Raw genomic sequence first — 15,274 nt, forward strand, 5'->3', positions numbered from 1 at the left:
CAGAGGAGGTGGCATTTGAGCTGGACCTTGGAAGATGATGAGAGATCTTCCACAGGCAGAGATCAGAGGTGGTGCTAGTCATGGTGGGGGACACCTGTAGTCTGAGGCTGTGATCTGTAGAGGAGTAGCTGCAGAGGGCGAGAAAGAAAAGGGGACTCTGGGCATATTCTCTAACAAGAGAACACAGAAGACACCATCTGCTTTAACATTTTGCCCAGTGTTGCCCAGATGAAAGCAGGTCACTATTTATCAGGAGTAATGGTTGAAAATTGAGAACTCAGGCTCGGATTTGACAGATGCTCTCTGAGGGTGCTTGGCCCAACCCTCAGCGTCATCATTCTATGAGTCTGTGATTTGGAAGGGGAGCTAATGATATACTTTTGGATCTAGGCAAGGTCTCAGTTAGTGAATTCCCTCAAGTGAATAATGATTCATCACAATGGAACATGAGGGAAGATGCCCACTTCGAATCTGCATCAGCTTTGGGTCAATGTTTAGTTCATGTCTGCCAGCAGAAGCAGTATACAGGCAGACAGAGGTGAGAAAGAGGAGGACTGGAGCTGACATTAGATGGGGATGATATGGCAATAAGCTGCTTGATGAGAACCAAAATAATGGTCAAGAAGGGACAAATGATCATATAAAGGAGGAAACTTGTTTAAGAAGTCTACTCTTTAAATATTGTATCCAATTCTTTCTCCCTTTGTTGCTATTTTAGAATTAAATTCTTAACCATTTTGTAGAGCTGATAGAAGAGATACTGTGAAAATTTTTGTCTTGCAGGGAAATTATTACTCAAACCTTACAGTTTTAAAAATGTTTGTACAACTCCCAGGAAAAGTTTTTGCTTAAACTTCAATGGTGTCACACCCTTTGGACTTTTGTCTTTAAATCAGAGCATAATCAGTCTTTTGTCAGGATTCTAGTCATTTCCAATGGGCTGAATTTAGCCATCAGTGACCCTAGATTTGCAAAGGCAAAGCAACCCAATAGTACTTTATGGAAAGAAGGCTGACAAATGAGGTCTAGTCAAAGGATGAAGAGCAGAAGACCCTGGCTAGAGGGAGCTATAGCATGCTTTGAGCCAGATGATGAAGGGAAAGCCTGGTTGGTCAGCCAGAGTAGAGTCAGCATGCAAGGGCTGTGGCCCCCGACCCAAAGAGCCCTCATGGGGCATTCATTCTCTGCTTGACCTTTTATATACTGAGTTCAACACGAGGAGCCCTGGCCTTGGAGGTGTAGCCCCTGTGTCCAGAATGAGGTGAATCCAGCTTCTGGTCAAATCACGACCAGCAAGGCAAATTGACAACTTGGAAAGGAAACTTTGTGCCATTTCAGATTTATGCTGTGTCTGCCCTTAGGGAGAAAGAACTACCATAGAAAAGTACAAATAATCTCAGGATATTAGAGAAGGCGAGGCATATAACAAGGGGCAACATCACCAAGTCCACTGTGAGAAACTGCCTCTGGGAGTTTTCCCATATTGGTTTTCTTTTTTGTTCACCCTTCAGATTTAGTCTTTCTGGCCTCTGTCTGCTTCCAATGGACTGATTGCCCTGAGTCCAGCTTTCCTATTTCTATTCCAAGCCCAAGCAAAACAGCTCTTTAACCCTCAATGTGGTAGGCTTCTCTGGATCTGATTTCTCTTCTGACAGCTTCCCCACCCTTCTGACCTGGTTGCACTGTGCTCCATAGGAAGATGGTTTCCTTTTTTAGCTTTCTGTTCACTTCTATTCACCTCTTTCTCCTTCCTGCTGTTTCTCAGATCACACTTTGCTGGCCTTCAATCATTCTGATGCCTAATTCAGTTTGCCCTACTATTTTCTGTCTTTGGGGACAATCATTTTCTCAAAGGGAATCGTTGTGTTATTATATTTTTTAAACAAACAAACAAAAATACTGCACTAACAGTGATTCCCAAATATCTGATACAATAAAAAAGGTACAGAGGATGGATACAGTTTGGGGGAAAGCCTGTTCCCAGGTAGGAGGGAAAGGCAGCAGGAGATGTTCCAGTGTAGGGCTGAGGAGAAGCTGGGGTGGGTACCCGCTCTGACCCTGCAGGCTTCTGGCACAGGAGGATCCAGAGCTCCAGACCTGCCAGGTGTGGTGGGAAGTAGACCCTTGACGGTCTTCTTCCTGAAACTCTCTTGACTACTGGCAGAGGAGCAAGGAGTCAGTTTTGCCCATTGCTGCCACAAGTGGCAAACTATTTTTCTATTGTACCCCACCATCTGCTCCCCAAATGATCTCCTGGATGAAAACAGCTGAAAAGCATTAAAGTGATTTCTAGGGAGTCTTCACTCTCAATGACATTACAAGCCAATAGGCTGTTTGCAGTTCTTGCTAGTTGTGGTTTGGGGTGTAACCATAGAACACTCAATAATTATGTGGAAAATTGTTGGCAGACCCCAAAGAACCCTAGTCAAGGAGCAAGTTGAGTTGAAATCATGGAGTTGCCTTCTCTTGTAGACTCCTTATGGGTTACTTTCCCTTCAAAACCTCTTTTATGAATTTCTATGAAGAAAAGGGTCTAAATAAGAGTTCTACTTAAATTGGACTCAGTATTCCCCAGAGGCTCAGGACTCCCTGGCAGGCTGATAGACAAACTGGAGGAGGATATTTTTGGTAGCCTGGTCCCAGCCTGTATACCCTGCTTTGTCAGCTGCTTTTCCACTATATCGCTCAGATTGGCTCTGCATTCTCCTGCCTGAACACAGAGACATCTGTATAAATGAAGGTCCTCCCACCCCCATTTTTGCCCAGTGAAATCCTACTTCTCTGGGTCCAGTTCAAATGTCACCTCCTCTGTAGAACCTTTTTCTACATGTATCCTATTGCAAGTCAACATTCCCTCCTCTGGGCTCAACAACCATTTCGTTGGGAGCTCTCCTAGCCTCTAAAAGCTAGAAGGCATGTTAGTAAAGTCTTATTTCTCTCTCCAGGCTCTGAACAATAAATGAAAGGGAAACTGCTGAGCCTTGAGGTTATGATAAGCCAAAATGGTGGCATTTGTTTTTTTTTTTAGCCATTAAATTCCAATAAAGGGACTTTTCATTGAGGTTGTTGCCTGTGCAGATAAGTAAATGAAAGGATTCCTTAAAGGCTTTTCTTTGTGGACTTCAGTCAGGTCCACAAAGGTTTGATTTGAGCAATTGTGGTAAAACTACTCTGACCACATGGTTCATTTTTCTGTGCTCCACCTGACCTGATTAAAAGGCCACTTTAGGGATAGCTTGGTTCCAAGAGCCACTAAGAGCCATGGAGGCAGAAAAAGGAGAAAAAAGACCAATGTCAGAATGCTTTGGATGATCCCAGATAGCAAAACTGGCCAATGGGGGATGAGAGTGAGTGACAGCACCTATCATCTTTGGGTCAGCAGCATGGCTGCAGGGAATGGGGGCCAAAATATCTGTCAGCTGGACAGCAGCAGCTCCTGTGAATGAATCATCTTTGTCTTACTGGGGATGGGGATCAAAGTGTGTTTATTTGCTCAACAGAAAGCCAAATAAGGAAGAGATCAGAAGGAGCTCTGGTAATGTTAAGAAGCCCAGTTGTCCATCAGACAGCAGCTGCCATCAACAATGGAAAAGGAGTACATGGGAGCTTGGGAGGCAGGGTCCTATGTCTTGGCAGAAAGACCCTCACCTCTCTATGATGCCCACTGAGAGGCAGATGATTGGGTCAGTGAGACAACACTCTTGCTGACTCTAGCCAACCTATACAGAGCAGGGGAATGGGGTGGGGAGAGGGAGGTGCATGGCTAGAGCTGCCACCTTTCCCAGCTTCCCTCTAGCCACATTGGCTGCCAGCTCAGGCCTCATTTTCTAATCTGAAGAAAGTAGCAGTCCACTATGCTCCAGGTGATTCTTTAACCCATACCCAGGTCCTTTTTCCTTACTCCCCCCAGCCCTGCTGGCCTCTTCTTAGCAACAGCTAAAGAGGGACAATGATCATGAGCAGTTGAGCAATTTTTGAGTCAATGAACTAGCAAGGTTAAGAAGAGTTTCTAAGAAAGCAGGGATTCAGGGTTTCAGAAGCAAATGATAAATGCAGTTGATAGGCATGGAAGGGAACATATGTTTAGACCACTGTTCAATAAAGGCATCACTTGAATTTAGTTCTAGAAATGGCAGAGCTGGAAGAGTCCTTAGAAACCATCCATTCCATTTTTCCCCTCCCTAAGCAACTGCTTCCTTTGCATAGATAAGAAAGTAAAGCATATGGTAGTTTAGGGATGAGATACTTAGTGTGAGAAGATGAGTAAGGACTGGAAGCCAAGTCTTCCTGATTCCCATGTGAATGCTCTTTCCACAAAGATCAACAGAACATGTTTCTGGATTCCTTTATATTAATTTTGATGAACTTTTAAAACAGGAGCTCATGATAGATCACCAACTAAACACCTTATTTTTCACAATGTTGTATCTTATATATAGGGTGGGGACATAGGCATGCACTGTGAAGTGATTGTATCATCATTTTTATCCTGTCACCTAAGAGCATAAATAGTAGAAAGATGTCACTATAACTTGTCAAATCTATCAGTTATAACATTAAATTTTTACACTTTATTTTTCATGGCATGGCTCCATAAACTTTTAAATTATTCTATGACCTCTAAAAAAAGATAATTTAACAAGCCGAAAAATACAGAGTAATTTAAACAGCATTCAGGCATTCAATCTCTGCTTACAGTCAGTAGACAGATACCTTATATCAGCTGAGGGCATAACCCAAATCAATGAAGAAGGACCTTTTCATTCTTACACTACACCAAAAAGTAGCTTGCATCCCAGTTGGTTGATGCTCCCTGGCTCTTTATATAATTCTCCTCTTTAGCACCTGCTTTGCTCTCTGGGGTCAGTTCTGGGACTAGAGGCAAGGGGCTGGATTTGGAAAGTCTTTTCTCTGCCTGTAACTCATGCTTCAAGCAAGGCCCAGCTCAAATGTCTTCTCTGTGAAGCTTTCCTGGGTCCTTCTCCATTACTCACAGTGGCCCAAATCATCCTCTATTCTCTGCCCTTATGGTGCCCTGTCCATAATATTCATTACAGGCCACATTGTGGTGTAACTGTGCTAGGCCCCGTCCATCCTACAGGTGTTTTGGGTTATAATTCCTGATATTTAAGCCTTGGCCACAACTATGAGAATTTTAGTGCCAATTTGGGAGAACTGGGAATCACACCAGGTTGGGTTCATTAGACATTTGGCCCCCTTGGGGTGGATATTGAACAGGGAGATGAGGGAGAGAGCAGAGCAGGAAAGGTATTTTCAGAGAAGCCTTGGTTGAAATTGTGGAGGCTGAGGTAAAGAGAGACCCTGGGCCTTAGAACTGACCCCCAGGTCAGAGGAAGAGATGTTCCTCTTGAAGGGAACTGAGAGGCTATAGTAGCAGCTCTGAGTTATAGGACAGCATTAAACATTTGAGGCAGATAGCCATTAATAGAAACAGGGAAATGCACCCTGTTCCATGGGGGCTGTCTACCATCGGTTGGCCTAGCATGCTGAGCCAAGGCCACTGTGTTTTGGCTTGAGGTTTGTCTGTTGGAGAAGAGGAGGCTGACATAATCCTGGAGCTGGGGCTTGTAGAGATGGGGGAAAGGGCTTGTTTGGGTACATGAAGGGAGACCTGGCATCTCTGTTGTCTTGGCTCTGCCACTAGTCAATTGTGTGAGCAAATCTGCTTTTTTTCAATAGGGTCCCAGATGGAATAATCTGGACTTGATGACAAGTTGTTTAGTTCTTTACATGTCAAAAGGTATCAATTCTCACCACAAACCTATTTATTGGAGTTTCTGGAGGAAGGTATATATAAAAATTGTCACTTGGTCATTTTAGAAATGGTTGAGTCAAAAAAGACCTGGCTTACCACTCATCTTTAATCTGGGCCCCACAAAGAATGGTGAATTCACAGCTAACTGATACACTGGTATGAGGTTGTAGATCTAACCAGCGAGAGCAAACCATACACTTCTTTCCTTGGGTGCTCAAAACTGCTTCACTTAGAGAATTAATTAAAACTGCATTTGGAGGTAGTAAAAACATAGTTTCAGAACAATGGCTCCCAATAGTTTATTTTACAAACAGGACTATAAAAAAGAAAAGAGTGGTTATGGTGGAGGGGGACCTACAAGAAACATCATTTTTTATTTGCTAAGTTAAGACACTGAGGGAAAAAAAACAATTTCTAGTCTACCATCATCATTGTTTCATGTCCAGCAAAGAATATTTTAATACAAAAAAAAGGGGTGGGGGAAGATATAATCTCAGCATAAAGGACAGCTAAACTGAATTTAGCTTTATAAAAAAAAGTACCTCATTGTATTTTAGTGAAAAGTTTTATCATGGACAGACACTGGATTGCCACTGAGGATCTCCAGTTGAGAGGTCAAAGTGTCATCTGATGAAGGTTAATGGAGCCACAACACTGCTCTTTTGTTCCTTATCAAGAAGTGACTGTTGAAGACCTCTGTTCCTGTCACACCTGGTGTACCATCTTGACTTGGGAGGGGGATATGCATGGAAGCATATCAAATTTACAACAATTCTTTCCTATTTCATTCCAATATCAAAGGAAGTGACGTACTTTTCCTCTACTCTTCTGATTCTTTCTCTTAAGACTTTTTCTACCATAACCCCTGCCTAGGGGATTACTGCTAAAACAACTCACACACACACCCTCCCCCCAATGCATCAACCCCCCCACCCAGCCCTGGCCTGATATAGACCCTCTTCTAGCTCTTATACCCTACTGCTTCCCCTTACCACCCAACTCTAGAAATGTGTGGTATTCGTCCTAGGCCCCCAGGCCCTCTTGTCTCCCTCTGAGGTTCTAGGCTCATCTCTCTGGAAACAATTGAAAAATCAATGAGAAGTAACTTCCTGAAATCTAGGAGTCTTTCCTTGGTCGTCTTTATCCTTAACTTTAAACATTTGAAACTTGAATCATTTTCCTGCCTGCCTTTCTTGGGTAACCACATTTTACTGTCACCTGTCTCTTTTCTCACTCTTCTCTCCATTCCCAAAACTACTCTGCTGCTGGAGCTTTGTCATTGAAGCTTATGGCCAGCTTTCCCATCGCCAGCTAGAACTGGACGAGATGAGCCTGACTCAGTTTTGCATTTCATTTCATCTTCTCAGAAAATGGGAAGATGCTGAGACTGTGCCTCAGTGATGTCAAGCAGGATGGAGGAAGAATTGGTCTTTCTGAGTTCGGACTCGGTTTTTCAATTTTTATCCCACATCCTCTCACCATGGAGCCCGTTGCTGGGCTCCTTACTCTAGCTTTCCTATACCCAGTGCCAATGCCTCCTGAGAACCTCCTAAGTGTAATACACAGATGCATGCTTTAGGGGACTGGGATGTTAATAAAACATGGCCTCTGCTGTCCTAGGGCTCACAGGCTCCTGGAGGGAAACAGGTGTTTCAATTAGGTTGAGGCAAGGCAGTTGGGCATGAACTCCCTAAGAGTGGACCATAGGCTATGGATCTGTAATGAGATTGTAATAGCAATGGAGTCCAAAGTGCCTGGACAGGAAGCTGAGTCTGGGCTCTGTGTAATGCTCTGGCTAACGTTTTACTTGTCCTTCTGAATCAACCTGGTATTATTAACAAAGAGGAATGTGTCATCCTTCTTGGAATACAAAGCACTTTGTAGTGCTTCACAAAAAATTCTATTGTAAATTTCGTGTCCTATCTCAAAATTATTTTTTTTAAAAAAAGAATGTTGTTAATTCACTCCAAGCCCACTCAGCTGCTAAAGAATTTTGAGTATTCAGCTAGAGATCTTTGTAACAAACAAGTAGCTCAATTATTCTAGTTTCATTATACAATGTATCAGAAATTCTTTGGCATCAACGAATTAAAGCACATTTTCTCTGGCAAATGGCAACAATATTTTATTTGAAAACATATCCTACACAAGTGGTTCTTGACTAAATGTAGTTCCATTTAAAAATAAGAGTTTTTGCATGATTTAACCTTGCAGTCTGGTCATTGCTGGCTTATTCAAGGGGAAATTTTAGCTCATACTTTCTAATTTCATGTTTAAAATATTTTGTGCAAATGTTGGCAGCTGATAGTAAGATTTTGCACCAGACACTGAAACCCTAAAGCTTGATCCCCATTTCTAGCTGATGCTCCTTAGGAGGTGGACCTGTAACACCCAAGAACACCTTGGCCTGTGGAGGGCTCAATCCCAGCTCTCTTCGGCATGTCCCTCAACCCCAAGCAGAGAACAAGAGCACCAGAGCAGCTGGTATTTGGGGACCAGACCTATGATCAAAAAGGGCTCCAGTCAGATGCAATCAGCGTAAACTAGAGGCTGTAACTAATAGAATCATTGTATTATGCTTCCTTTAATGTAACAAAGGCGATATATCAACGTAAATGCAGATAAGAGGGGGAGATAGGGGAGGCATGTTAGACAATTGACATTGGTGGTGGTATCTGACTCTTTACTCTGCTTTGATTTAAGGTTATTTTTCCTTCTGCTGCTTCCTAGCTGTCATTTTTCTCCCTCTTTCTTTTGCCTCTCTACTTTCTTTGACTCTCCCTCCTGCCTTGTGGAAGAAACGTAGATGCCCTTATATAGATAGTGGTGAAGGTGGTGAACACATAAATATATGACCATATAGAGAATCATCGATTACTAGGATGGAATGTATGGTGCGTGAACAAAACCATATTAAAAAAAATGTGTTGATGACAAAACCTCGAGGGCAATATACTGAGTGAAATAAGCCAGACACATAAGGACAAATATTGCAGGGTCTCACTGATAGGAGCTAATTATAATATGTAAATTCATAGACATGAAATATAAGGTACCAAGATACAGGACGAGGCTTAAGAATGGGGAGCGGCTGCTTAGTATGAGCAGAATGTTCAACTAGGATGAACTTAAATGTTTGGAAATGAACAGAGGTGTCGGTAGCAAGATGTGAGAATAACTAACAGTGCCAAATGGTGCGTGAATGAGGTGGAAAGGGGAAGCTCAGAGTCATATATGTCACTAGAAGGAAAAGTTGGAGGTCAAAAGATGGGAATGCATAAAACTGAATCCTATGGTGGGCAATGTCCATGATTAACTGTACAAATATTAGAAATCTCTTCCATGAACCAGAACAAGTATATGACAATACAATTAGAAGTTAATAATAGAGGGGCATATAGGGAAGAAATATATACCTATTGCAAACTATATACTACAGTTAGTAGTATTTCAACATTTTTTCATAAACAGTAACAAATGTACTATACCAACACTACGAGTCAACAATTGAGGGGGGTTGAGAGGATTTGAGTTTCCTTTTCTTTTTTTCTTTTTTCATCTTTTACTTTATTTCTTGTCTGGAGTAATGAAAAGTTTCTAAAAATTGAACAAAAATTAATAGTGGCTATGGATGCACAGCTGTATGAGAATACCAGGGGCAAGTGACTGTACACACTTTGGATCTTTGGATAATTGTATGGTATCTGAACAATCCCAATAAAAACTATAAAAAAAAGGGGGGGGCAGTCAGAGAAAATGGCTTCCCTTGAGGAGAAAGCTGTTCCACACCCACACAAAAGAGAGAAGGACCCTGGCCCTTTCTCCCAACATAAATATGTAGGCAAGGCCCCCACTAGCCTCAAGCTCCTTTGTGCAATTAGAAAAAGGTGTCCCATCTGGACAGACACATAACTTGGCAAGGAAGCAGGGGCTGAATTTCAGCTCTCTTTTGTCCCCCTGTACAGACAGGGTGGCCCTAAGTGAAGGGGGCTTTCCCCTAGGGGTTTAAAAGTGTTCTCCCCAGACACCCCCCACCCCTCCCAATTCAAAGGCTGAAGAAATGGACAGACCCCAAGTGATGACTGAATCTAAGAGATATGATTTGCCAGTTTATGAAAACGCTCAATGCTTTCCATAGGTTTCAGGCTCTACAAAGCTGCTTTCCATTCCACTCTGAGTAGCTCCTTCTGTGACATGCAGAGGCGGAGGGCTAGACCAGATGATCTCCAAGATTCTAGCACTCAATTAGAGATCGATTACCTTATAGGCCAGTGATGATTGCAAAATTACTACCAGCAGGGTGTTGGGATTGGAAGGACAGGCATCATAAAACAGTCACCGCTAAATTATGGTTCTCTCCAGGGCCAACAGAACAATTTGTCCAGGGGATGATTTTGCTCTTTGAGCATTACAGTGATTAAGGGCTGCATGACGAAGTCTGTACAACTTGATTTGAGACTGGCCCAAATAAGAGTCTTCTTTGTCCCTCACCACCCTATCTCAGGTCACTCCTCTTCCTTTTACTTCCAAATTTCTTGAAAGAAGAGTCCACACTTGCTGTCTAAGCAGCAACTCTGTCCATCATCTGATTAAGTCTGATTGATGGGAGAGCACCAGTATGTTCCTAATTGCTGAAGCCTGTGGCCTTTTCTTGCTTTTTTTAAAAATCTATTTGTCGGTGTAAAGTGTTCTAAGCTGATCACTTCTCTTTCCTTTTTTTCACACTGCCCTCCTTGGACTCCAGTTATACAAACCTCTCTTGGTTTTCCTTCTACTCTCGTGGCTTCTTTTCGGCTTCTTCATTAGCCCCTAAACCAAAAGTATTCCTCGAAGTTCTAGCCTGAGCTTTCTTCCTTAATCGCTCTCTTCTCTTTCAGAGATTTGACCCACTCAAGGAGTTTCCATTATGAGACTATGCAAATGACTCCCAGAGGCGTAGTTCCTGATCTTGAGCTATTTCCAGATCTCCATGCCCACATTTCTAACTGCTGGCTGGACTGCTGCATGTCCTGCCAGCCCCTCATGATGTTCAAAGCCATTATCTTTCTCCTCTATTTTGCTCCTCCTTCTGGCTTCTCTATTTAAGAGAAACTACAGTGGAAAGGACACAGACCTAGGTTGGTTTCCTGGTTCTACACTTAGCATGTAGCCTGTGAAGCAAGTTACTTTTTTTTCATGTCCCATGAATGCTACCAATACTTCTTATGTAATAGACACTTGTTAAAGGTTGGTTCCTTCCCTACTTCTTATTTTAGCATGAGTATCTTCCCTCTAAAATGGGCTTGGAATCATCTAGCTGTTTAATATAATGTACTTTCCCTTCCCCTACACCCCCCAACTCCATGTCAATTCTTCTGAAGCATCTCTCATATTGGGTTATCTTCTTTCTCTCTCGATTACCACTATCCTAGTTCAGGTGGAAGTTACCTGCGTCCATGCACTCAGTCTCTCTGTGTCATCAGGCTCTGCCCACCCAATCCGCCCTGCCTACCACCACTGCCTGAAGCACAGTTCTGATCATACTAATTCCCTGCTCAAATACCTTCAGTGCCCAGTCCCCAATTCTCCACCTTGAATTTTAAGTTCCTTTATAATCTGCTCGAACCTCGTTCTCTACCAAATTTAAGCTGGCTCAATTACAAGGTTTACTGGGACTTCAGTGATACAGAATCTTGGAGAGGGGGGTGATGGTGGCTGGGAGTGGGGTGGTGGAGGTGGAGGTGGAAGCCAGTCTAGGCAGCCAGAAACAAAGGCATCCAATCTGGTGGATGGGAGACAGTGCTCTTGGGTCCCGGGGAGGCTCAAAGGGAAGGGAGTGGTTTCACCTGCACAGGAGTGCCAAGCTCCAGTCCTCAGGCAAGGGGCATGGCAAGTCCTAGGCAGAGGACAGAAGTCTGTGCCCCAGCCAAGCAGCTTGGAAGTCAAGACAGGGCTATAGAGGACCAGTTGGAAATCCAGTCTCCAGATATGGGGGGAGGATTAATTCTGAACTGAGGGCAGAGCCTCCACTGTTTATCTCTTTCTGTTCCCTGGCTTTAGGCGTGTATCTTGCAAATAATGCTTGCTTAATTGTTTTGACATATCTCACTAGCCTTATCTCTCTCCATAAGGGAGTGGGGTGGTAGGGTGGGGTGAAGTGGGTTGGGGGAGGCATCCTATGAAAGTTTTCTACATTTTCTGGCCTATTGGAATTTTCACAGTCAAGATAGAAGACAGATGGGATGGTGTTTTGATCATAATTCTCCCTCTTAGGTATTAAGCAGGATTTTTAGCAGGTGACTGGAAACCTTTTCCACTCTCCTTGACATTTGGTAATTATAAGGGACTCTATCATTTGGCCAGAAGGCATTCTTTTTCCCCTTTAAAGAAGTGAAACACCTTCGAGTTCAGAAATGCTAAATGAATGGTGCTGAGAATTTAGCTCCCCACCACCTTCCCCAGAACACCTGTCTACTCCTAGCAGCTTAGATGCAAGCATTCCATGGATCCATTCTGGATTTATTATTAATAGCTAACATTTACTGAGTGCTTACTATGTGCCAGGCACTGTGTGAAGGAAAACACATTGCATCATTCCTACATGGCTCCTAGGAAATTGAGCAGGAAACTACAGTAAATAGAAACTCTGAGGAGTGTGGGCTCAGTGGGGCTGGGACCAGCCAGGGAAGATGGATTTGCAACTCAACCTCAGTTTCAGGCTTGCTCTCTAACCTTCACTCAGTCTAATCGGCCTTAAGCTCAGGGGTGAGGCAGGAGTAAGGTAGAAAGATGGTGGGGGCTGTTTAGGCTTGATCCCCACCAGCCTCTGCTGGGTCTGGTAGCAGGGGTGTGGTAGGATATGGGGGGTGGGCAGGGGGGTGGAAAAGCCCCCCCCCCCCAGCTCCTCACACTTTATCCCAGCCCCTATCCATCCTCCCAAGGGTTAATGCTAAAATTTCCTTTGATGGGGCAAGCTTTCATTCTATGATTCATTGGGAAAGGCTTAAATGCAAATAGCTCTAGAAAAGGTAAGGGGTTGCCTCCTACTTACTTACTAGAAGGGATAAATGACTCGGGAAACTTTTCTTGCAAGGCGAAGGGAGTGGATGCCCAGGAATCCTGGCCTTCTAAAGGAGAGTGGGGAGAAAAGGGGCACAGTTGGAAACTGAGAGCCCTGCAGGCAAACCCCTGCCATCAAAGCACTGCAGAAGGTTCCCAAAGCAACTACCCATCAGAGACAGGATTGGTGTTTGCAGCCTCATGAGGGAAGGAACCAGGAATAATGACAAGCAGAGCCAAGTTCAAATTCATGTTGATGAGAGCAGGATTCTTGGAACAACAGGTCTGAGGCTGGAATCAGTGGAGGGGCACACTGGGTGGTTGCTGCCCCATGCTTAGAATTGTCCCAGGAATTCCTCAATCAGGTGCCTGGTCAACTACTCATCCAAGGGCCCCTTTTTCACAAATTCATGATTTGAGAAGGAATTTTTAAAATGTTTTTGGCATTCTGTGTGGTTTAGCAAGGCATTTGAAATTCACATGTGTATTTAGTAAAGCACAAGGTTAACTGTCTTCATGAGAAAGATAAAATACTACGAAAGGTAGGACTGTCATAGACAATCCAGTATGTTTGGTTGTCAAAGACCTGTACCCACCACCACCTCCTTCTATGAAAAATGTTAACTAACACTAAATGTAACTTCCTAATTCTATAGCAATAAACCCATTCTGAAGAACTCATCCCCACTTAATTCACCTTCCATTTATCCTGGCAGTGCAAGAAGGAAGCTGGAATACAAGAGTGTGTGTGTGTGTGTGTGTGTGTGTGTGTGTGTGTGTGTGTGTGTGTCGTATTGCAGAGACCTTTGTCATGTTGAAAGTTGGTGGGGAAGATTGAGAGACGGCAAGGCTCTCTTATCTACAGTGGGCCAGATGCTAAATGTAGGACAGCTGGGAGGGCAGAGGACACTGCAATTCACTGTCTTAAGTTAAACAAATGGTCAGTACCAGGATTTCAGAAAGTGGGAGCGGGGGCTGTCCCAACAAAGGAGCAAAACAGAGCCCAGATTCAGAGCAGAGATGGCTCTCACAACTGTGAGGATCGCCTGTGCTTGGCCAGGAGCAAGTCTTGGCTGTTGGGCTGGGGGTTCAGATCAGAGCTTCTGTTTCTAGGAAGGAGTCTGGGTGGGAATAAGGGCAGGGCATGGGGAATAAGTAAGAGCAAAGGGAGAGGGTAAGAGGTGGCTAGAATGCTTGCTCTGCAGTGGGACACAGAGCATTCTAAAGAGTGGGGTGGGGTGCTAGCGTATGAGACAATTTACCTAGAATCAGATGAACCCAGGTACCCAGCAGGGAAGCCTTAGGCAAAAGAGTCCAGGTTTCAGCAAGGGAACCCCAAGGGGTGTGGGATGGTGACTCAAGTAGCAACTGGGAACACTAGGAGCCAGCCCTGGGGCAGTGAGCCCCAAATTAGACTCCTGGGGTGGGCAGTGAGCTGGGACCATACTTTGGACAGGGGACAGAGGTGTGCTGCTTAAATAACTCCTGCCTCAAGACATGATTAGTCTGGGAAGGTGGCAGGATTGAGAGGCAAATAGGGAACTCAGAAAACTCAGCTGTTAGGACCTGAGGGGGACCAGGAAAGGAAGGTCTTAGGGACTGAGGCAAAGGGTAAACTTTTTCATTCGTTCAAAAAATGCTGGGCAACTGATGAGTGCTACAGGCATCAGCAGGTCAGGGATGGGAAGATCAGTAAGACATGATACACACACTTGAGATGTTCGTGAATGTTTAGGGCAGATTAACTGGAAAAAACAGAGACTACTGTGCCTTCAGATGCTTTGCCAAATTTATGGTGCTTTAAAATTGTTACATGAAAGCAGCTTTTTATTACTTAGATTTTATTCTAATCATACTGTTTAGCTTATGTATATCAAATTTAGCCATAGGCTAATTCACTGAGGCATTGAACTTTTTAACATTCCATCTTCAATTCTCTACTTCCAAGATATGCACAGACCCTCCTGTAAGTTGCCATTAAAAATTAGCTGGCAACCTGGAACTGCTTTGGATCACAGATCAAGGAGGTAGTGCTTATGTTTCATTTAATAGTTTTACCTCTGAATCATCGAAGAAAACCAGGGGCCAGATTAATAATCACTTTGGGGTAACTGAACAGCTGACAGACAGGGAGGCATCAGAGAAAGGATGGAGACCCGATTTGGGCAGATGTGGGGGGTGGGGGGGGGGGAGGTGCTCAGATCTGGGGCAGAGGAGTGACCTGACTGGGGGCGGACCACCTTCTGCAGAGCAGCAATACCAATATCTGCGCTGTATCTGCTCAAAAATCCTGAGAAGGCTCACAACAGCCTCAAGGTTGTGGGATGTGAAGAACCAGAGGAGGCCTGGTTTGGAGAAGCCCCAAGTTCAAGTGGACTCTGTTTCCTCCTACTTCAGAGCAGAGCAGAACTGCCCTGATTTGCCAGAGAAGAGCATGCACTTGTCAAGGTTCACCTTCCT

At 43.9% G+C, this 15,274-nt stretch overlaps 1 long non-coding RNA gene across 1 annotated transcript in view; it reads right to left on the reverse strand.

The window, feature by feature from the left end:
• The window catches only part of LOC119530847, a 55,722-nt gene that overhangs the window by 26,507 nt on the left and 13,941 nt on the right, over positions 1–15,274 (reverse strand). The gene's annotated exons all lie outside the window — the stretch shown is intronic.

Source organism: Choloepus didactylus, chromosome 4, assembly GCF_015220235.1.
Source record: "Choloepus didactylus isolate mChoDid1 chromosome 4, mChoDid1.pri, whole genome shotgun sequence".
NCBI classification, from domain to species: domain Eukaryota; kingdom Metazoa; phylum Chordata; class Mammalia; order Pilosa; family Megalonychidae; genus Choloepus; species Choloepus didactylus.